A 21,500-nucleotide genomic window follows, 5' to 3' on the forward strand; every position below is an offset into this window, starting at 1 on the left:
GCGGGCATGGCCTTGGTTGTGTTTCAGGAGGCCGAGGCAGGCAAGAACGCGGGGACTCATAAACGTGTTCCCGGCAAGTGCCATGGTCAGACGCTGGAGCCTCATCCTCCTAGAGGACTAGGATGTGGATGTTGGAGGGGTAGCCGAATCCACCTGGCTGGGGTTTCCTGCTGCACAGCGTTGACCCGGATGCCAAGAAAGAGATGGATGTGGCCAAAAACATGCCCTGGCCTTGCACAGCTGAGCTGCCAGGCAGTCGGCTTATAGGAAAGGCACGGTGGCTCTTGGGAGGGCTTGAGTCGCCCACTCTGGCGGGAATGGACCCCCGGGCCCTTTCAGCTCCGTAGTTGGCATCATGAAGTTGGACTTGGCCAGGCTTGAACAGCTTGGATCCGATTTTAATGTGATTTCTTTACTTTTTTTTTTTTTTTTTTGTCGAGACAAGGTCTTGCTCTGTTACACAGGCTGGAGTGCAATGGCTCGGCTCACTGCAACCTCCACCTCCCGGGTTCAAGCAATTCTGCCTCAGCCTCCCGAGTAGCTGGGATTACAGGCGTGTGCCACACCCGGCCTGGCTTTGGCGTGATCTCTGTCAGTGCAGGAGCGGGTTTCTGTGCTTGGCACCGACCCTGGCTCTGGGCAGTGTCGTCCTGCACTCTGCTTAGTGCAGCCTGGCGGGGTCAGGTGACCTTGGGGAGCAGGTTCACGGTGCGGTGCCTTTCCCCGGGCTTGCAGTGGAAAAGGAGCACAGCCTTTAGGTGTTGAATACACCTGAGAGCCAATCGAGCGCTGACTGGGAAAGGGGAGGAGACGTGGTCGCGGGCCGGGCGTGGTGGCTCATGCCTGTAATCCCAGCACTTTGGGAGGCCAAGGCGGGCAGATCACCTGAGGTCAGGAGTTCGAGACCAGCCTGGCCAACATGGTGAAACCCCATCTCTACTAAAAATACAAAAATGAGCCACAAAATTGTGGCAGGTGCCTGTAATCCCAGCTACTCGGGAGGCTGAGGCAGGAGAATTGCTTGAACCCAGGAGGCAGAGGTTGCAGTGAGCCAAGATTGTACCACTGCACTCCGGCCTGGGTGACAGGAGAAAAAAAAAAACATAGTCGCCGTTGGAAACGGCAGTTGCAGTCGAAGTTGCTCAAGTTGCTGCGTGAAGTTTCAGCTGCTGCCATTTGTCTGCTTCAAGGGAAAAGCTCCAGGGCCATCCTGGTTTCTGTGTGAGGGGCTCTGGGGTGGGCAGCACCTCTCCTGGGCTCAAGGTGGTAGAGGGACCCACCCTGCAAAGAAGAGGGGCAGCCCCTCCACCTGTGTCCTGGTGGGTGTCAGGCTGGCTCGTGCACCGGGTGAGGCACATGGAAACCGGGGGTTGCCATAGTGAGGGTGGAGATAGAGGCTGCTGCAGCGTCTGGTGCTGTCCCTGTGTGCCAAGGTGATCGGGAGGGCCACCCTGCTCCTTGAGGCCCCAACCACGTGAGTGGTGCCAGCCCAGCTCCCCGAGGCCCAGCTGATGTCACCTAGGCAGAGCGGAGCGGGGCTGAGCGCAGGCAGGTCTCACCTCTGCTGTGATAGCAGAGAGCGCATCCCGCTGCCCATACCCTCCTGCCAGGCTGCAGGTCCCTCCCCGGCCCGGGGCAGCCCGGCATTGAGAGATGGAGCCCAAAGACCAGCCACTAATGGTGAGCGCCCTCCCTCGTGTTCCCGTCCCCCCACTCTGCGAGTGCCCGACGCTGCCTCCCAAGCCTGCAACCCCAGCGACCCCTCTGCTCTTGTTATCAGCCCGGTCTACTCCCCCACTTTCCCTCGCTGGGAGCTAGCTGCCCCGCTCTTTCCCCACCGCCTCCGCACCCCCGCCTTGAGCCTCCAGACACCCTCTCCACCCCTAATCCCCATGCTGCTGGCACCTGGGTGTGCAGGCTCCGGGCTCCCCAGCCCCCTCCCTGGGCCCAATCCAGGCCATCTGCTGGGGGACTCAGAGCCTCCGCCAACTGGACAGCGGTGAGCTGAGCTGGGGACTTGCCCCAGGGCTGTAGCTGGGTAAGAAGAGATGCCACTCATGACTGTCCCTCAGCCACAGCTGCTGTTTCTACCAAAAAAATGTGTCCCTTTTACGGAGGGGGAAACAGGCGTCCTGGGGCCACAGTTACTATGCAGCTGGGTGGGTTTGAGGCCGGGATCTGGCCCTCAGAATAGGGAGTGGGGATGGCAAGGCCCCCAATTTCCCCTTGGGGAAGTTTCCCGTGAAGGAGCTCAGAATCTCTTCTGGAGGTGGCCGGACCGGGAGGTGAGGCCTTGGGCAGGCGCTCCCCGCTGTGTGCCTCAACCTCCCCATCTGCTCAGCGAGGGAGGCCACGTCTTGTTGGGGGCATGGGCAGCCCCGTGGGAGTGAAGTCAGAGCCCACCCTGAGGGGCACGGGGCTGAGCTGCTGCCTTCACCTCTTCACAGAGACTGAGCAGATCCCAGAGCAGCCGCCCTGGTGACTGCCTGCAGGTGGCACTTCGAATCCGCCCGCTCAATGACGCAGAACTGGAGGAGGGAGCTGCGGTCATCGCCCACAAAGTGGGGGACCAGGTGAGGCTGGGGCTCAGGGGGCTCCCTGCTGTCACAAGCTCACAGATGGGGCTCTGTCCTGGAGGTGTGGCTGAGACTGACACCATGCCCACCCCACTGGGCCCAGTTTCTAGTCAGGGTTGGGGGCACACAAAGTCAGGGAGAGATGAGTGCCACCAGGAGAATACAGCAGAGCCCGCGGGGGTGGGCAAAGTCAGGGCAGGGGAGCAGGCTGGAGCCCCCCAGCAGGAGCATGTGGCGGGGCCACAGAGCAGGGAGGGGGCTGGGAGGAGGGCAGAGCCTTCAGCAGGCCTGGCTCTGAAATTGTGTGGCTGGAAAGGGCCTGGGTGGCTGCAACTCAGCAGGGAAGGGCGCCAGCATGCTGTCCAGCACAGGGATTTCTGCCTCTTTGAAGCAGGCTCAGAAGCCAAGCTGTTGCCACAGGTTAGGGATGTCTGTGCCCTCGGTGGTCACTCATAAGAAGAAATGCCCAGTGTGGGGTGGAACTCAGTGTCGCCAAGTGGATCAGGTTTTCCCGTTCGTCATTAGAGAGGCAGCTTCATAAGGAAGGAGACATGGCCCCTGGGAGTCATGTGCACTCAGGGGCAGGGGACCTTGGGTGTGTCAGAGGGAGCTCCCCGCTGAGCAGGGGGGCACCAGTCCTGGTCCCAGGTCAGGAGGCTCAGGGCATCGTCTGCAAGAAGATGAAATGGACCAGGTGCGGTGGCTCATGCCTGTAATCCCAGCACTTTGGGAGGCCGAGGTGGGTGGATCACAAGATCAGGAGATCGAGACCATCCTGGCTAACACGGTGAAACCCCGTCTCTACTAAAAATACAAAAGATTGGGTGGGCATGGTGGCAGGTGCCTGTAGTTTCAGCTACTCAGGAGGCTGAGGCAGGAGAATGGCATGAACCTGGGAGACGGAGCTTGCAGTGAGCCGAGATTGCGCCGCTGCACTCCAGCCTGGGCGACAGAGCGAGACTCCGTCTCAAAAAAAAAAAAAAAGAGCAACAAAAAAAAAGAAGATGAAATGGACAGAAGGTCAGGTGCACAGACATCCCCATGGGGAGTGGACTGCAGAGGGGGCAGGTGAATCAGTGCTGAGTTCACGGAAAAGCAAACGAAAAAAACCAGACAGGCGTTTAATTCGAGGGGAGACAGGCTCTGCAGGAAAGGACGTGGGAGAGCGGGTCGAGACCCAAGGAATCAGCTGAGAGAGTGGGGACAAGTAGGGTGGGAGAGGACGGTGGCTTCATAGGAGCTTTGCAGAGGTCCTGATCCTTTACATGATGCACCTGCATCATGGATAAAAAGAATGGAAGTTGGCCAGGCGCAGTGACTCACACCTGTAATCTGAGCACTTTGGGAGGCTGAGGCTGGTGAATCATCTGGGGTTAGGAGTTCGAGACCAGCCTGACCAACATGGAGAAACCTCGTCTCTACTAAAAATACAAAATTAGCCAGGTGTGGTGGTGCATGCCTGTAGTCCCAGCTACTCGGGAGGCTCAGGCAGGAGAATCACTTGATCCCTGGAGGTGGAGGTTGCAGTGAGCTGAGATTGTGCCATTGCACTCCAGCCTGGACAACAAGAGTGAAACTCCATCTCAAAAAAAAAAAAAAAAAAAAAAAAAACGAAAGAAAGAAAGAAAGAAAATGGAACTCACAAGAAGGAACAGAGTTTTGCTCTTGTTGCCCAGGCTGGAGTGCAGTGGCGCGATCTCGGCTCACTGAAACCTCTGCCTCACGGTTCAAGCGATTCTCCTGCCTCAGCCTCTTGAGTAGCTGGGATTAACAGGCATCTGCCACCACGCCCTGCTAATTTTTGTATTTTTAGTAGAGACGGGGTTTCACTGTGTTGGCCGGGCTGGTCTTGAATTCGTGACCTCAAATGTTCCTCCTGCCTTGGCCTCCCCAAGTGCTAGGATTACAGGCATGAGCCTCCGTGCCCGACAAAGCCTGCTTTCTTAACCACCAGTGCCCTCCTGCTTCCTGTCGGAATCCTCCTGCAGCCCAGGCCTGGCCGATGGCCGGCACACGCAGTGGGGCTGTGTGGACAGGAGCTGCCCCAAGTCATCCTGTCTTTTGATTGTCTTCATCTTTGGAAGGAGAAAAACATAAAGAAAAGGGAGTTCGTTCACTTAGGTAGTGGAAAAGTGCTGGCTAGAAGCCAGGAAGCCCCAGGGACCCAGCCCCAGCCCTGCCACTGACTCCCGAGAACCAGTGGCTGGCCCTGGTCTCCTGGGATCTCAGTTTACAAATTTGTGAGCCAACGTGGGGTGGGGTGGCCTGTCCGATGGTGGAGTGCTTGGTCCCACCCATTGGTGCCTCCCTAGACCCCGTGGCTTCTCTTGGCCACTGGGGTCCCCAAGGTCCTCCCGGCCAGGGAACTGCTTGCTGGATTAACCAGCTGAGGGCGAATTTGGTTTCTAATTGTCCTGTGTCCCCCTCCCAATTCCCTGGGAAAGGCTCCTTTGAACCTATCTGTCCCCAGGGACCTGCATACACTTTGCATCATAATTAGGTATTTATATGAGATGGTCCTGGGGGCGACCCCGCGCTCAGAGAGACAAACATCAGGGCTGGGGATCTTGGCTGGATCGTCCAGGCTGGAGTGCTGCGATGCGATTACAGCTCACTGCAGCCTTGAACTGCTGGGCTCAAGCAGTCCTCCTGCCTCAGCCTCCGATGTAGCTGGGACCACAGGCATGCACCACCATGCTCGGCTAATTTAATTTTTTTTTTTTTTTTTTTTTGAGGTGGAGTCTCGCTCTGTCGCCCAGGCTGGAGTGCAATGGAACGATCTCAGCTCACTGCAAGCTCTACCTCCTGGGTTCAAGCGATTCTCCTGCCTCAGCATCCTGAGTAGCTGGGATTATAGGAGCCCGCTACCACACCCGGCTAATTTTTTGTATTTTTGGTAGAGACGGGGTTTCGCCATGTTGGCCAGGCTGGTCTCGAACTCCCGACCTCAGGTGATCCACCCGCCTTGGCCTCCCAGAGTGCTGGGATTACAGGTGTTATTCACTGTACCCAGCTCGGTCCTTTGTTCTCCCGTTTCCTGTGTATGGTTCAGCCCCAGTGAGCCACAGGAGACAGGGCCAGGAGCGGAAACGCTCAGGGTCTCTCGCAGAAACCCTGCGCACAGCAGCCAGGCGCCAGCTCAGCACTTCCCATCTCCTTCCCATCCCCGCCCTGTGGGTTCATCAAAGGAAGCCCTGGGCCCTGAGGGAGGCTGGTGGGTGCTGGGCCGCTGTCCTCGATGTGTTTTGACCAAGGCAGCGTTTCCCAGGCGTCAGTGTGGGTGCTGGGCTGCAGAGCCCAGCAGGCCTGGGGGAGCTTCCTGCTGTGCTTTGAGGGTGCAATAGCGGTAAATGCTGCTCCTCAGAAGCAAGTGGAGAGGGTGCTGGGCCGGGGGGTGGGTGCAGGCCCCCAACCCTGCTCCTGGCTCAACCACAGAGGCCCACAGCCCTTTCCAGACCCGGACCAAGCCTCTTGGAGGGGTCCAGGGTGGGTGCCGGGCCTGGGGTCCGTCCAGGGTGCAGACCCTGCCCTATCCTGACCAGCCTGGTCGGCTCGTTGCTTGCAGATGGTGGTGCTCATGGACCTCGGCAAGGACTCCGAGGACGTGGCGCGCACACACCAGTCCCGGGAGCGGACCTTCATCTTCGACAGGGTGTTTGACCAGCATGCGTCTCAGGTCTCCACCTGCCCCTGCCATCCCTGCGTCCTCCTGTGGGGCTGGAGCCCCCTGGTGAGGACATGGTGGCCGGGCAGTCTTGGCCCCGTCTTCTCACAGGGGTCTCCCTGAGGACAAGGAGACTGTGCAGAAAGCCCAGGGGTGGCAGGAGGAGACCCTTTCACAGAAAGCCCATCCCAGGGGTTCCAGGAGGAGGAGACCATTTCACAGAAAGCCCATCCCAGGGGCAGGCAGGAGGAGACCCTTTCACAGAAAGCCCATCCCAGGGGTGGCAGGAGGAGACCCTTTCACAGAAAGCCCATCCCAGGGGTTCCAGGAGGAGACCCTTTCACAGAAAGTGAAGGGGTGGGTTGCCCCTCCACACCTGTGGGTGTTTCTCGTTAGGTGGAACGAGAGACTTGGAAAAGAAAAAGACACAGAGGCAAAGTATAGAGAAAGAAATAAGGGGGCCCAGGGAACCAGCGTTCAGCATACGGAGGATCCTGCCAGCCTCTGAGTTCCCTTAGTATTTATTCATCATTTTTGGGTGTTTCTCAGAGAGGGGGATGTGGCAGTGTCATAGGATAATAGTGGAGAGAAGGTGAGCAGGTAAACATGTGAGCAAAGGTCTCTGCATCATAGACAAGGTAAAGAATTAAGTGCTGTGCTTTAGGTATGCATACACATAAACATCTCAATGCCTTACAGAGCAGTATTGCTGCCCACATGTCCCACCTCCAGCCCTAAGGCGATTTTTCCCTATCTCAGTAGATGGAACATACAATCGGGTTTTATACCGAGACATTCCCTTGCCCAGGGACGGGCAGGAGACAGATGCCTTCCTCTTGTCTCAAATGCAAGAGGCATACCTTCCTCTTATACTAATCCTCCTCAGCACAGACCCTTTAAGGGTGTCGGGCTGGGGGACGGTCAGGTCTTTCCCTTCCCACGAGGCCATATTTCAGACTATCACATGGGGAGAAACCTTGGACAATACCTGGCTTTCCTAGGCAGAGGTCCCTGCGGCCTTCCGCAGTGTTTGTGTCCCTGGGTACTTGAGATTAGGGAGTAGTGATGACTCTTAAGGAGCATGCTGCCTTCAAGCATCTGTTTAACAAAGCACATCCTGCACCGCCCTTAATCCATTTAACCCTGAGTGGACACAGCACATGTTTCAGAGAGCACGGGGTTGGGGGTAAGGTCATAGATTAACAGCATCCCAAGGCAGAAGAATTTGTCTTAGTACAGAACAAAATGGAGTCTCCTATGTCTACTTCTTTCTACACAGACACAGTAACAATCTGATCTCTCTTTCTTTTCCCCACAGAAAGCCCATCCCAGGGGTTCCAGGAGGAGACCCTTTCACAGAAAGTCCATCCCAGGGGTTCCAGGAGGAGACCCTTTCACAGAAAGCCCATCCCAGGAGTTCCAGGAGGAGACCCTTTCACAGAAAGCCCATCCCAGGGGCAGGCAGGAGGAGACCCTTTCACAGTGCAGTGGCCGCCAGGTTGCGGCTTTGCACGGGCTCTTTCATTCATGTACTGAGCCCTTCATTCCACAAAGCGGCCCTGTGTTGCGTGGGGCTGGAGCACAGCCCTGCCTACACGCCCACATCCTGGCAGGGGGGCCGACCAAATGGAGAAGCAGGCGCGTTGTGAGCACACGTGGTGTCAGCGAGAGCCTGCAGAGGGGCTGGACACTAGACCCGGGGGAGGAGAGAGCCAGAGGGACAAGGATCTGGGCAGAGGCTTGATCGTGCCTGTTTCACAGAAGAAGCACCCTACAAGAGGTCCCATGGTGAGGCCCGGAGCTGAGCGTTTGGACCCAGAGTCAGATCACACTCCCTCCTAGTCCTCCATGCCAACACCCTCTACTAGGGACAAACGCTGTCAACACGTCACCTGACCCCCACCTGGGAGGGGGGCCACAGAGGGGAGCCAGGACCCAGGGACGGGTGATGGAGTGAGGGGCACCCCCCGCTGAGTGGGGCAGGTGGGATTTGAACCCTGGCCTCCTGAACTAGGAGCGACGGACCATCACCAGGGTGAGCAGCTGGGAGATGTTTGGCCCCAAGACAAAGCCCAATGGAGGATTTCATGCTCCCTCCAGGCCCTGCAGCCAAGTGACTTCCCTTCCTGTGATGAAGGGTAAAATCAGGGCTCCCCATGCCCTCTGCACCCTACCTTTAACTTCTTTTTTTTTTTTTTCTTTTTCTTTTTGTGAGACAGGGTCTCACTCCATCACCCAGACTGGAGTGCAGTGGTGCTATCTTGGCTCACTGCAACCTCCACCTCCCTGGTTCAAGCAATTCTCCTGCCTCAGCCTCCCGACTAGCTGGGATTACAGGTGCCTGCCACCACACCTGGCTAATTTTTGTATTTTCAGTAGAGATGCGGTTTCACCGCGTTGGCCAGGCTGGTCTTGAACTCCTGACCTCAAGCGATCAGCCTGCCTCAGCCTCCCCAAGTGCCAGGATTACAGATGTGAGCCACTGTGCCTGGCCCCCACCTTTAACTTCTGAGAAGCCACGGGCCCCAGGTGTGCACAGCTGTCCCCTAGTGATCAAAGATGGTTGCAGAACAAATCACTCCAAAGCCAAGTGGCTTAGAACTACCATTGATAATCGTCTTGCACAGTTCTGCGGGCTGACAGGGACCTGCTGGGCAGATTCCCACCCGGCTGCAATCTGATGTCAGGGGGCCGCAGTCATCCGGGCCACATGTCCACGGTCGTCCGTTCACATGACTCTCCGTGGATGCTGGAGATGGCTTGGAGTTCCACTGGGGCTGTCGACGTGAGAACGTACAGGTGTCTCCTCTGTGTGGCTTGAGCCTCCTCAAAGCATGGCAGCCTGGGGGCTCCAAGAGGGCCAGGTGGAAGCCGCCAGGCCTCTTGGAGGCATGGCCTTGCATCTGCCACCCTTTGCTGACCAAGCCAGTCCTCAGCCTGGCCAGGTTCAAGGGGAGGAGAATGAGACTCAGCTTCCCAGTGGAGCTGTGGCCATCGTTAACCTACTACCCAAGTCCTCTCGTCTTCCCACTGGAGCCTGGCTGCTGAATTCACATGGAGAGCTTCTCGGGAAGGATGCTAAGTGCAGGAAACAGGACTGCTTAGAACACCTGGGCCACCTGTTGGCACCAGAAGCTCATCCCTGGATTCAGGAGATAGAGGATTCGCTCACAATGGCAGCTCCAGCTGCTGTCTCAGAAAACAGCTTCTCCCACTCTCCAGATCTGAACGGCATGGAAAGTTACAGGGGCTCAATCGATGACATTTATTAAGGCCAAGTGCGGTGGCTCATGCCTGTAGTCCCCACACATTCCGAGGCCAAGGCAGGAGGATCACCTGAGCCCAGGAGTTTGAGATCAGCCCAGATGACATAGAGAGATTTCATCTGTACAAAGAAAGATTTTTTTTTTTTAATTAGCTGGGCATTGTGGCACATGCCTGTAAGTCCCAGCTACTTGGGAAGCTGAGATGGGAGGATCTCTTGAGCCCAGGAATACAAGGCCTCATCGTGCCACTGCACTCCAGCCTCGGTGACAGAGCAAGACCCTCTCTCAACACAGAACAAAAACACACTTATGCCACATGGCGGGGAGGTGAACTGTTTTCTCCACCTATAGACTAAGAAAACGGGGGCTGGGCATGGTGGCTCACGCCTGTGATCCCAGCACTTTGGGAGGCCGAGGGAGGTGGATCACCTGAGGTCAGGAGTTCAAGACCAGCCTGGCCAACATGGCAAAACCCTTCTCTACTAAAATACAAAAATTAGCCAGGTATGGTGGCGGGCGCCTGTAATCCCAGCTACTCGGGAGGCTGAGGCATTGCTTGAACCCGGGAGGTGGAGGTTGCAGTGAGCCAAGATCACACCACTGCACTCCAGCCTGGGCAACAGAGTGAGACTCTGTCTCAAAAAAACAAAACAAAACAAAAAAAACCAAGGAGGGCCATGCGTGGTGGCTCATGCCGGTGATACCGGCACATTGGGAAGCCAAGGCGGGGGGAACCACTGAGGCCAGGAGTCTGAGACCAGCCTGCGCAACATAGCAAGACCCCCATCTCTACAAAAACTAAAAAAATTAGCAGGGCGTGCTGGTGCATGCATCTGTGGTCCCAGCTACTCAGGAGGCTGAGGCGGGAGGATCACTTGAGACTGGGAGGTAGAGGCTGTAGTGGGCTGTGATTGTACCACTGCACTCCAGCCTGGGTAACAGAGCAAGACCCTGTCTCTAAAAAGAAAAAGAAAAAGAAAAAGACTGCGACTCGGAGGAGAGGAGTAGCTTCCCGCTGTGTCCTGACACCTCGGTCACAGTGGCTTTGCTGAAACTCGCTTTGCTCATCTGTAGATTGGGGACAGTCACATCTACCTCTTGGGTCCTCGACGGCATTCAATGAGTGAAAAAAAATTAAAACTCCTTTCTGAACCAGGCGTGGTGGCTCACACCTGTAACCTCAGCACTCTGGGAGGCCGAGGCAGGTAGATCGCTTGAGCTCAGGAGTTCAAGACCAGCCTAGGCAACATGGCAAAACCCCATCTTTACAAAAATATATAAAAATTAGCCAGGCATGGTGGCATGCACCTGTAATCCCAGCTACTTGGGAGGCTGAGGTGGGAGAATCGCTTGAACCTGGGAGGCATACGTTGCAGTGAGCTGAGATCGCACCACTGCACTCCAACTTGGGCGAAGGAGCAAGATCCTGTCTCAAAAAAATAAGAAATAGTAAAAGCACTTTCTAGGCTTCTGCGGTCTCCTACTGGCTCTCCAGTCTTTCTGGGGTGTAGGCACTACAGAGTATCTGTATTGTCTAATTGCTGAGAGATTGGGCTCAAGAATCACTCAGACTTGGGTTCCCATCTTCCCTGTATCCCTTGCTGGCTGTGTGACCTTGGACAAGTTACTTCATGTCTCTGGGCCTCCATTTCTTCACCTGTAAAACGATGAATCCAGGAGCCTTTGCATGGTGCCAAATTCAAGGAAAAATGGTCTCACAACCCAAAGGAGATGCCCCACTCCTTTCTCTGCATTTCTCTTGAAGAACATCGGAGGCCCACTCCTCATTCCTGAGACGCTTATTGACTTCCCCTTCTTAGGCCCCCGTCTTACTCACATTCATTGTTTGGTTTTGGAGAGGGGATCTTGCTCTGTCGCCCAGGCTGGAGTGCAGTGGTACAATCACCACCCACTGCAGCCTCAAACTCCTTGACTCAAGTGATCCTTCTGCCTCAGCCTCCCAAGTAGCTGGAACTAGAGGGGCACGCCACCACGCCCAGCTAATTTAATTTATTTTATTTTATTTTTGTAAAGATGAGGGCTGGGCGTGGTGGCTCACACCTGTAATCCCAGCACATTGGGAGGCTGAGGCAGGCAGATCACCTGAGATCACGAGTTCAAGACCAGCCTGGCCAACATGGTGAAACCCCGTCTCTACTAATAATGCAAAAATTAGCTGGGTGTGCTTGCTTGCACTGTAGTCCCAGCTACTTGGGAGGCTGAAGCAGGAGAATCGCTTGAACCTGGGAGGTGGAGGTTGCAGTGAGCCAAGATCACGCCACTGCACTCTAGCTTGGATGACAAGAGTGAAACTCCGTCTCAAAAAAAAGAAAGAAAGGAAAAAAGGTGAGGTCTCACTATTATTGCCCAGGCTGGGGTCTCAAACTCCTGGGCTCAAGCAATCCGCCAGCTTCAGTATCCCAAAGAGTTGGGATTACAGGTGTGACCCACCCCTCTTACATTCTCTCCACATTCCCTCCCCATTTCTTTCTTTCCACCCTGACACCAACTTTTTTTTTTTTTTTTTTTTTGAGACTGTCACACTCTGTTGCCCAGGCTGGAGTGCAGTGGCTCGATCTCGGCTCACTGCAACCTCTGCCTCCCAGCTTCAAGTGATTCTCCTGCCTCAGCCTCCCGAGTAGCTGGGATTACAGACATGTGCTACCATGCCTGGCTAATTTTTGTATTTGTAGTAGAGACGAGGTTTCACCATGTTGGCCAGGCTGGTCTCGAACTCCTGACTTCAGGTGATCCACCTGCCTCAGCCCCCCACAGTGCTGGGATTACAGGCATGAGCCACCGTGCCTGGCCGTCTTTGCACCCATTTTTTGAGTAGATCAGTGTAGCCTGTCTCCTGGCAAGCAAGAAGTCTTCCCTTTTTTGGGGTGGGGAGGAGCAGGAGGTGGGAACCGAATGTGAGAACCTCTCTGTCAGATGGGTGGGCCTGGGGAGACAGAGAAGGCTGTGGATATTCACGCAGTAATTCTGGCCCTTTCACATAAACTGTTATCAGGCAGAGGCTACTACTCAATCCTCCTAACACTAGACTAAGCGGGCAGGTGAGGGACGTGTCCAGCCACCAACACATGACCATCATGCTGACGATGCCCCATCCCACTGGGGAGGCTGCTCCGCCTCTGTGGAAGTGCCGGGGATTTTGTGCCCCCTGGGAGAAGCCCCTGCTGCGACCTTGGGAGACCCCCCCCCCCACGCTTGGGTGAGGACGACGCTGAGGCCTGAGCTTAAACGCCATGACCAGGGCAGGAACAGGCTCAACCACCCAACTGGGAGGGGCGGGGATGCAGGAGCAGGGGGTGCTGCAGGGCCAGGCAGGACCTGCTCAGAGGCCACTGTGGGGGTGGGTCATACAATAGGGCTGCCCCTCCAGGCCTTGGGGGAGTGCCCTCTGCTGAGATGGAGAATGTCCAGGCCAGAGAAGGGGCAGTGCTGCCTCTGGGGTGGGTGGGTGCTCCCTGATGGCAGCCCCCCAGGAAATGTCTCAATCACCAGGCTGAGGTCCAGGAGACCTGGCCGGAGAACTTCCCAGTGCAGCAAGAGTGCACCTTAAGGTCACCCCACCATGTCCACAGGGACTGTGCCTGTCTCTTCAGCCACCCTGGCCCTTCTTTTGCTCTTGTCCTGCCGGAACCCGTCATCTGACCCTCTCAGATCAGTCCAAACTCTTGTCCCCCTGCCACGGTCCTTCTCCCCTAATAAACGACTTGCCTGGAGTCATTGTCTTGCTGCTGCTACTGGTGACCTCACCTGGGACCATGGTGACAGCCGGTGGCATCTGATTTCCTGCAGAAGCCGAATGCCCTGAGCATGAAGAGTCTGGTCTCCAAGCTGTACCCCTCGGGCCTGGAGTCAAGCACCTCGAGGCTGGCTGGGGAGGCTGGTGAAGCCCTGAGTGCTCAGACCCTTCAGGAGATGGCCAAGGGCACCAAGAGCATCGCCCTCACCCTCATCGCTGCCACTCGGTGCTCCAAGGCGCACGACCGGGAGGGCAGCAGCGGCCACTCCTCCGACCACCTCCTGGAGGAAACGGCCCTGGACTCCAGGGACCCAAAGTCAAGCACCACCCCAGACCCCAGCCTGGCTGACAGAAGGTGGCCCCACGCCGGCCCTTGCAGGGACTGCTCCGTGGAGAGGAAGGCCAGGAAGAAGCCGTCACCCTCCCTCCCTGGAAGCGTGCAGTGGATGGGTTGACATCGGCCTGGACACTCCTTGCCCGGTCCCAGGGCTGCAGCTGGAGGAGGAGGACGGAGTGGAGGGCAGGGATTTGCACAAAGTTCTGGGGAAACAGCCTCCCATCCCACACCACCCTTCTTACGTCACATTTCTCAAGCTTCCCTCTAATGTTAAGCCACATGTGTATATATTTTATGTAGTTATAATCCCAGTGAAATTACAGTTTTGTGATTTCTGGTTTTTTTTTTTTTAGACAGATAAGGTCTCTACTAAAAATACGAAAAAATTAGCCAGGTGTGGTGGTGGACACCTGTAGGCCCAGCTACTTGGGAGGCTGAGGCAGGAGAATCGCTTGAACCTGGGAGGTGGAGGTTGCAGTGAGCTGAGATTGCTCCACGGCATTCCAACTTGAGCGACAGAGCAAGACTCTGTCTCAAAAACAAAAAAAAAGGGGACATTACTTGGCTCCAAAGCATGTTGGGTCAATAAGGTGAGAGCTGGCTTGTTGGGGAATAAGTGCCAGGACCTCAGAAGAGCCGACACTTCAGTTCAAGTCTAAAGGCAGGAAAAGGTGGATGTTCCAGCTGGGAGGCTGTCAGGCAGGATTCCTCTCTTGTTAGAGGGAAGGTCAGCCTTTCTTTTCTCTTCAACTGATTGGACAAGGCCCACCCACATTAGAGAGGGCTTTACTCAGCCTGTTTTTTTTATTTATTTTATTTATACTTTTAGACAGAGGTTCATTCTTGTTGTCCAGGCTGGAGTGCAGTGGCACGATCTCGGCTCACTGCAACCTCCACCTCCCGGGTTCAAGTGATTCTCTTACTTCAGCCTTCTGAGTAGCTGGAACTACAGTTGCAGGCTACCATGCCTGGCTAATTTTTGTATTTTTAGTAGAGATGGGGTTTCACCATGTTGCCCAGGCTGGTCTTGAACTCCTGACCTCAAGTGATCTGCCCACCTCTGCCTCCTAAAGCACTGGGGCTGCAAGCATGAGCCACCACGCCCGGCCTCAGCCTGTTTTAAATGTGAATCTCATCCAGAAATAACACCCGGAGTAATGTTTAGCTAAATATCTGGGCACTTTGTCAGGCTGACACGTGTAATTAACCATCACACCGGTTTAGATGAGAACCGCCTCCATTGTAGGGAGGAGGGTGACAAAGGACAGGGGAGGAGGACACACAGCCAGGAACAATCATTCATTCATTCATTCATTCATTGGGGGATGAAGGAAAAGGAGAGCAGTGATTCTGTTTGTTATGCTCACGGAGGTGCCTCGTGCTTGTAGCAGTGTGGTACATAGTAGGCGTTTAATCAGTGCATGACTTTAGCTCCAAGCGACCTTGATCCACAATCCCGTCACCACCCATTCCTCACCCCCACCCTGCTGTATGATTTTCCCCACAGGCGAGGGACAAGCTGCCATCCCCCTGCAGGGAGCATTCGGCGGAGAGTCAGCCGCCCCCAGCACTCCTTCGGCCGTCAGAGTCATCAGGAAAGAGCTTTTTCCCTGCTGTCCCTGCGGCCTCCAAGATAAAACCCAGCCTCAGTTTCCACGCAGGTACAGGATCATCAAAGAAAATAGCACGTTAGTTTTCTTCCTGTATCTTAAGTCTCTTTCCCTCCTTTGGAATGTACATCATGAGAGAGTATGACAGTTTGGGATCTTATCAGTTGTCTGCTCCTTGGTGTGAGTGAGTTTCAGGTTTTCTTTTTCTTTTTTTTTTTTTGGGACGGCGTCTCGCTCTATCACTCAGGCTGGAGTGCAGTGGCGCAATCTCGGCTCACCGCAAGCTCTGCCTCCTGGGTTCACACCATTCTCCTGCCTCAGCCTCCTGAGTAGCTGGGACTACAGGCGCCCGCCACCACGCCTGGCTAATTTTTTGTACTTTTTTAGTAGAGACAGGGTTTCACCGCATTAGCCAGGATGGTCTCGATCTCCTAACCTCATGATCCACCTGCCTTGGCCTCCCAAAGTGCTGGGATTACAGGCGTGAGCCACCGCGCCCAGCCGAGTTTCAGGTTTTCTTAGGGCAGTGAGTGAGCCAAGGCCAGTGGCTTTGGGAAAAGAATTATTGGCAGGGTGTTCAGTTTTGCTTCTGGTCTGTCCAGCATCTCAATAGAGGTTAAAATAATGATGAACATTGGGCATACACAGTAGGCTGCCCTTATGCTGGCCGTACCCCAGCCCCTGGGGCTTCTTCAAAGGTTTGAGACCCAGCTCCTGGAGCTGCTGTTATTCCAAAGAGAATATATGTTGGTTGTGAAAATCTTGCAACATAGATTAAAATTACAAATAAGAAGAAACCACTTGTAGACCCCACCATCCAGAAATAGTGGTTGTGAGGACCGGGCGCAGTGGCTCATGCCTGTAATCCCACCACTTTGGGAGGCCGAGGTGGGCGGATCACGAGGTCAGGAGATTGATACCATCCTGGCTAATGTGGTGAAACCCCGTCTCTACTAAAAATACAAAAAATTAGCCAGGTGTGGTGGCGGGCACCTGTGGTCCCAGCTACTCAGGAGGGTGAGGCAGGAGAATGGAGTGAACCCAGGAGGCGGAGGTTGCAGTGAGCTGAGATCACGGCACTGCACTCCAGCCTGGGCGACAGAGTGAGACTCCGTCTCAAAAAAAAAAAAAAAAAATGGTGGTTGTGAGATCACTTCCTCACCATGGAGGGACAGTGGCATGAACATCTGCTCCCCACCCCACTGTGGGATATTAGCGCTCCAATCTGTTGCTGTGGGTCTGGTCTGTCACTGCAGGGTATCGGCGCTCTGATCTGTCGCTGTGCTGGAAGCAGATTTATGGGTGTCAGTGCTCCTTGAAGGGTGTCCACCAACTGTTCCCAACCTGCGCCAAGGGAAGCACAGAAGTTGAGAAGACCTATATGGCAATTTGATGGTGCCACAATTGGTGATCAATGGCCTAGATTCTGTATTTTTATTTTAATTTAATTTTATTATTATTATTTTTGAGATGGAGTTTAACTCTTGTTGTCCAGGCAGAGTGCAATGGTACGATCTCAGCTCACTGCAGCCTCCACCTCCCAGGTGCAAGCGATTCTCCTGCCTCAGCCTCCTGAGTAGCTGGGATTGCAGGTGCCCGCCACCATGCCTGGATAATTTTTGTATTTTTAGTAGAGATGAGGTTTCACCATGTTGGCGAGGCTGGTCTCAAACTCCTGGCCTCAAGTGATCCACCCACCTTGGCCTCCCAAAGTGCTGAGATTGCAGGAGTGGGCCACTGCTACCGGCCCTTCTTCTGTTTGAGGGTGATGTCTGATTAAGACATAAGCCCAGAAAATCATCTTTATTGCCATGTAACAGCCAGATGAAAGAAGAAAGAAGGAAAGGAAGGGCTTAGCTGCTGCTGGAGAAGGGAAAAAGACCCAAGAGCTGAGGGTAGGGTGGTGTCAGAGGCATCCTAACCAGAGTGACGCCATCTTTAATAAAGGCCCGACAAAGCCATACCTGCTGGTGACATTCCCAGGGGGTTGGGCCCTTTCAGTCATAAGATGTTTATGGTCAAGGGAACAAGTTAATGATGTTAACTAACTTAATAAAGATCCAGAACTCATGGAAATGACCAGTGCTTTAAGAACAAAAATCATCTTTAGTTTAAGAATAGGTTTTTGCTTTAAAAATAATAGGACACTCTTAAATTCTTGCTGAAATCAATAGTAATGTAGGAAATGAACAATACTAATAGCCAGTCACAAGCTGATCACAAGCCTTTGAAATAAAGTATCTATTCCTTATTTTTATTTTTAATTATTTTTTGAGACAGAGTCTTGCTCTGTCACCCAGGCTGGAGTGCAGTGGTGCAGTCATGGCTCACTGCTGTCTTGCCTTCCCTAGCTTAAGGGATTCTTCCCACCTCAGCCTCCCCAGTAGCTGGGGTGTGTGACACCAGGCCAGACTAATTTTGAAATTTTTTGTAGAGATGGGATTTTGCTGTGTTGCCTAGGCTGGTCTTGAACTCCTGGGCTCAAGCAAATCTCCTGCCTCAGCCTCCCAAAGTGCTGGGATTACAGGCTTTAAGCCACCGCGCCCAGCCCCACCACTTGCTTTCTGAGGATGCCGTACTCTGTAATAATGTTGTCTCTGATAACCATTTATTTAATTTAATTAATTAATTTATTTATTTTTGAGATGGAGTCTCACTTTGTCACCCAGGCTGGAGTCAGTGGCACGATCTCAGCTCACTGCAACTTGTGCTTACCAGGTTCAGGTGATTCTTCTGCCTCAGCCTCTCAAGTAGCTGGGATTACAGGGGTGTGCCACCATGCCCAGCTAATTTTTGCGTTTTTTAGTAGAAATGGGGTTTCACCATGTTGGCCAGGCTCGTCTTGAACTCCTAACTTCAGGTGATCTGCTTACCTCAGTTTCCCAGAGTGCTGAGATTACAGGCTTGAGCCACCACACCCAGCCATAAACTATCTTAACTTCAGTATACTCTGTGATTCACCCGGAATTATTTCCTGGACAAGATCCAAGAACCTGCTCTTGGGGTCTGGGACAAGACCTCTTTTCTGGGGACAGTAGAGGTTCCAGAAAGGACAAAGGACAGGAGCTCACATAAAAAATAATCCCCTCCCAAGGCTGTGGGGAGCACACATGAAGTAGCTTAAGTAAAGAGCGTAGCTTTCTGTAGGTACTCAATCTGTTGTAGGTATTATCCATTATTTAGTTTTATTCCCATGATTCACTGGGTGGTCCCTAAAAATCATCACCTTCTCTTGCCTCCGGTCTCGCTGTTTAGATGAGAACACTCTCCATGGGCCTGAAGTCAGCTTCACCTTCCCCAGCGCCATGTGGCAGAGCAGTGCAAGCCCAAGCAGGGTGCCCCTTCTGCCCCTGGACATCTGAGGTCAGTGCCTGTCTCCTCCCACCCCTGTGTGATCCTGTAGTTCCCATGCTGCTGGCTTCTGGGATTCTCAAGCTGACCTCTATTGGGAGGAGTCAGGGGAGGGATAGCAGTACATATGCACATCAGCTCCCCCACCACCAGGGCCCCCATCTGTCAGGGGAGGGATAGCAGTACACGTGCACATCAGCTCCCCCACCACCAGGGCCCCCATCTGTCAGGGGAGGGATAGCAGTACACTTGCACATCAGGTCCCCCACCACCAGGGCCCTTATCTGTCAAGGGAGGGATAGCAGTACCCGTGCACATCAGGTCCCCCACCAACAGCACAGCACTTCACAGTTCTGCATCCCAAGGCTCAACAGGCACATGTGGCCAGTGGCTACTGCAGTGGACAGCAAAGCTCTGCAACATGGCCAGTCCTGGGCATTAACTTTAATTAATTAATTAAATTAATTAACTTTTGAGACAGTCTCACTCCATCACCCAGGCTGGAGTGCAGTGGCGTGATCTTGGCTCACTGCAACCTCTGCCTCCTGGGTTGAAGCAATTCTCATGCCTCAGCCTCCTGAGTAGCAGGGATTACAGGCATGTGCTACCACACCTGGCTAATTTTTGTATTTTTAGGAGATGGGGTTTCACCATGTTACTCAGGCTGGTCTCAAACTCCTGACCTCAAGTGATCCACCTGCTTTGGCCTCCTGAAGTGCTGGGATTACAGGCGTGAGCCACTGCTCCTGGCCTGGTCTTGGGCATTAACATTAAAAATGAAAACATGGCCGGGCATGGTGGCTCACGCCTGTAATCCCAGCACTTTGAGAGGCAGAGGTGGGTAGATCACCTGAGGTCAGGAGTTCAAGACCAGCCTGGCCAACATGGTGAAACCCCATCTCTACTAAAATACAAAAATTAGCCAGGCGTGGTGGCATGCACCTGTAATCCCAGCTACTCGGGAGACTGAGGCAGGAGAATCGCTTGAGACTGGGAGGCAGAGGTTGCAGTGAGCCAAGATCGTGCCACTGCACTCCAGCCTGGGTGACAGAGCTAGACTCTGTCTCAAAAAAAAAAAAAAAAAGGAAAGAAAACACAATGTTGTCAGTGTGGTAGAGCTGTTCTCCCTCCTCTTTTTCATCTCCTCTTGCCTTTTTAATTTTTAAAGTTATTTTTATTTTTGTTTTTAGAGACAGGGTCACTCTGCTGCCCAGGCTGGAGTGCAGTAGTAAAATCATAACTCACTGCAGCCCGGAACTCCTGGGCCCAAGCGTCTTCCCCACTCAGCCTCCTCAGTAGCTGGGACTACAGGCATGGGACCCCATGCCCAGGTCTTTTTTTTTTTTTTTAGTTTTTGTAAAGGTGGGATCTTGCTATGTTGCCCGGGCTAGTCTCAAACTCCCAGCTCAAGCGATCCTGCTGTCTTGGTCTCCCAAAGTGCTGGGATTACAGGCGTAAGCCACTGTGCCCAGCACCCTCTTCTTTTCTTCTTCTTTCTATATCTTGAACCAAGAAGGCCGCTGATGTTTGCTGGGTATTTGCTAAATCCCAGCTACTGTTTAAATCACTTTAAGATCTGCGTTCCTGTCATCCGCATCGCAGCCCGTGAGGCAGCTGTTCCCTGGATTCCTTTCTGGAGATAGGAAACTCCTTCTGGAATCACTGGCACGATTTTTCACTTCCTGAACCAGCTGACAACTAAATCATTCAGGAGAGATGGGTATAAATCAATAACAGGCTTCAAGACCAGTGGGAGGACTGGGCGCAGTTGCTCATGCCTATAATCCCAGCACTTTGGGAGGCTGAGGTGGGCAGATCACCTGAGGTCAGGAGTTGGAGACCAGCCTGGCCAACATGGTGAAACCCCTTCTCTACTAAAAATACAAAAATTGACTGGGTGTGGTGGTGGGTGCTTATAAATCCAGCTACTTAGGAGGCTGAAGCAGGAGAATGACTTGAACCCAGGAGGCAAGATCACACCACTGCACTCCAGCCTGGGCAACAGAGTAAGACTCCATCTCAAAAGAAAAAGACCACTGGGAGGGCGGGGACCTTGTGGGAGGTCCTTTCTTCTAACTTCAGTTTCTCCTGCTGTACATTTAACCCATTCCCTCATGTTACTCTTTCAGAAAAGGCTAAGAACTTCGCATTATGATGCCATTCCTTTAAGGATTTTTGGGGAAAGGATCTCAGAAGTGTTTCCTAGCCACAACCTTGGGCTGGAAGCTTGCAGCCCAGAGCACACTACACAACAGTCAATGGTTCATGGCCAGGCCCAATAGTGTGTCTTTAAACATAAGGGATGGGAAATGGTCCACAGGGATCCCCCCATCGTGATCACATCTGGCTGGAGTTGGTGGGTGTGCCCACCACCTGGGGAAGGTGGCTTTAGGAGGGTCCTGGGAACAGACAGCGTTACAAGAACAGCAGAGGCCAAGTTGGACTGGAAATGGTGGCCTGCGCTCATGAGGTGAAGTCCCAGAGCGGGTCAGACCGTGCCTCAGGGCCCGGGCAGGCTGGAGGAGCAACGGGCCTGTGTGTGCTGAACCATGCATGTCAGAGGCTCAGGCCAGAGCCAGGGAGTCCACACCAGACAGGGAGCCTGGCCAAGGTACCCCTGCTAGGGCGCTAGCTGCACTTGAGCCTGCCTCGGCCTCAGAATGAAGTCTCTTCAACCCCTCCAGGGTCCACAGACAGTGGAGGCCAACGCCAAAGCCCACTGACCCCTGGCCACCCCTACAGGTGCCAGGGCAGCAGCACCAAGAAGCCGAGAAGACCAAAATAGATGGCGGTGGCGTCAGGCAGCACTGGCCACGGGGAAGACCAGAGCACTGGTCCCTGAAACACGATCTCTTCTTAGCTCTGAAACTGGATGTGCGAGATGGTGGACTCTCTTGGCAGGGACACTTTGGGGGCAGCACCCCCAGCCCAGCTTCCCACAG

The sequence above is a fragment of the Gorilla gorilla genome, chromosome 6 (assembly GCF_029281585.2).
Source record: "Gorilla gorilla gorilla isolate KB3781 chromosome 6, NHGRI_mGorGor1-v2.1_pri, whole genome shotgun sequence".
Lineage (NCBI taxonomy): Eukaryota > Metazoa > Chordata > Mammalia > Primates > Hominidae > Gorilla > Gorilla gorilla.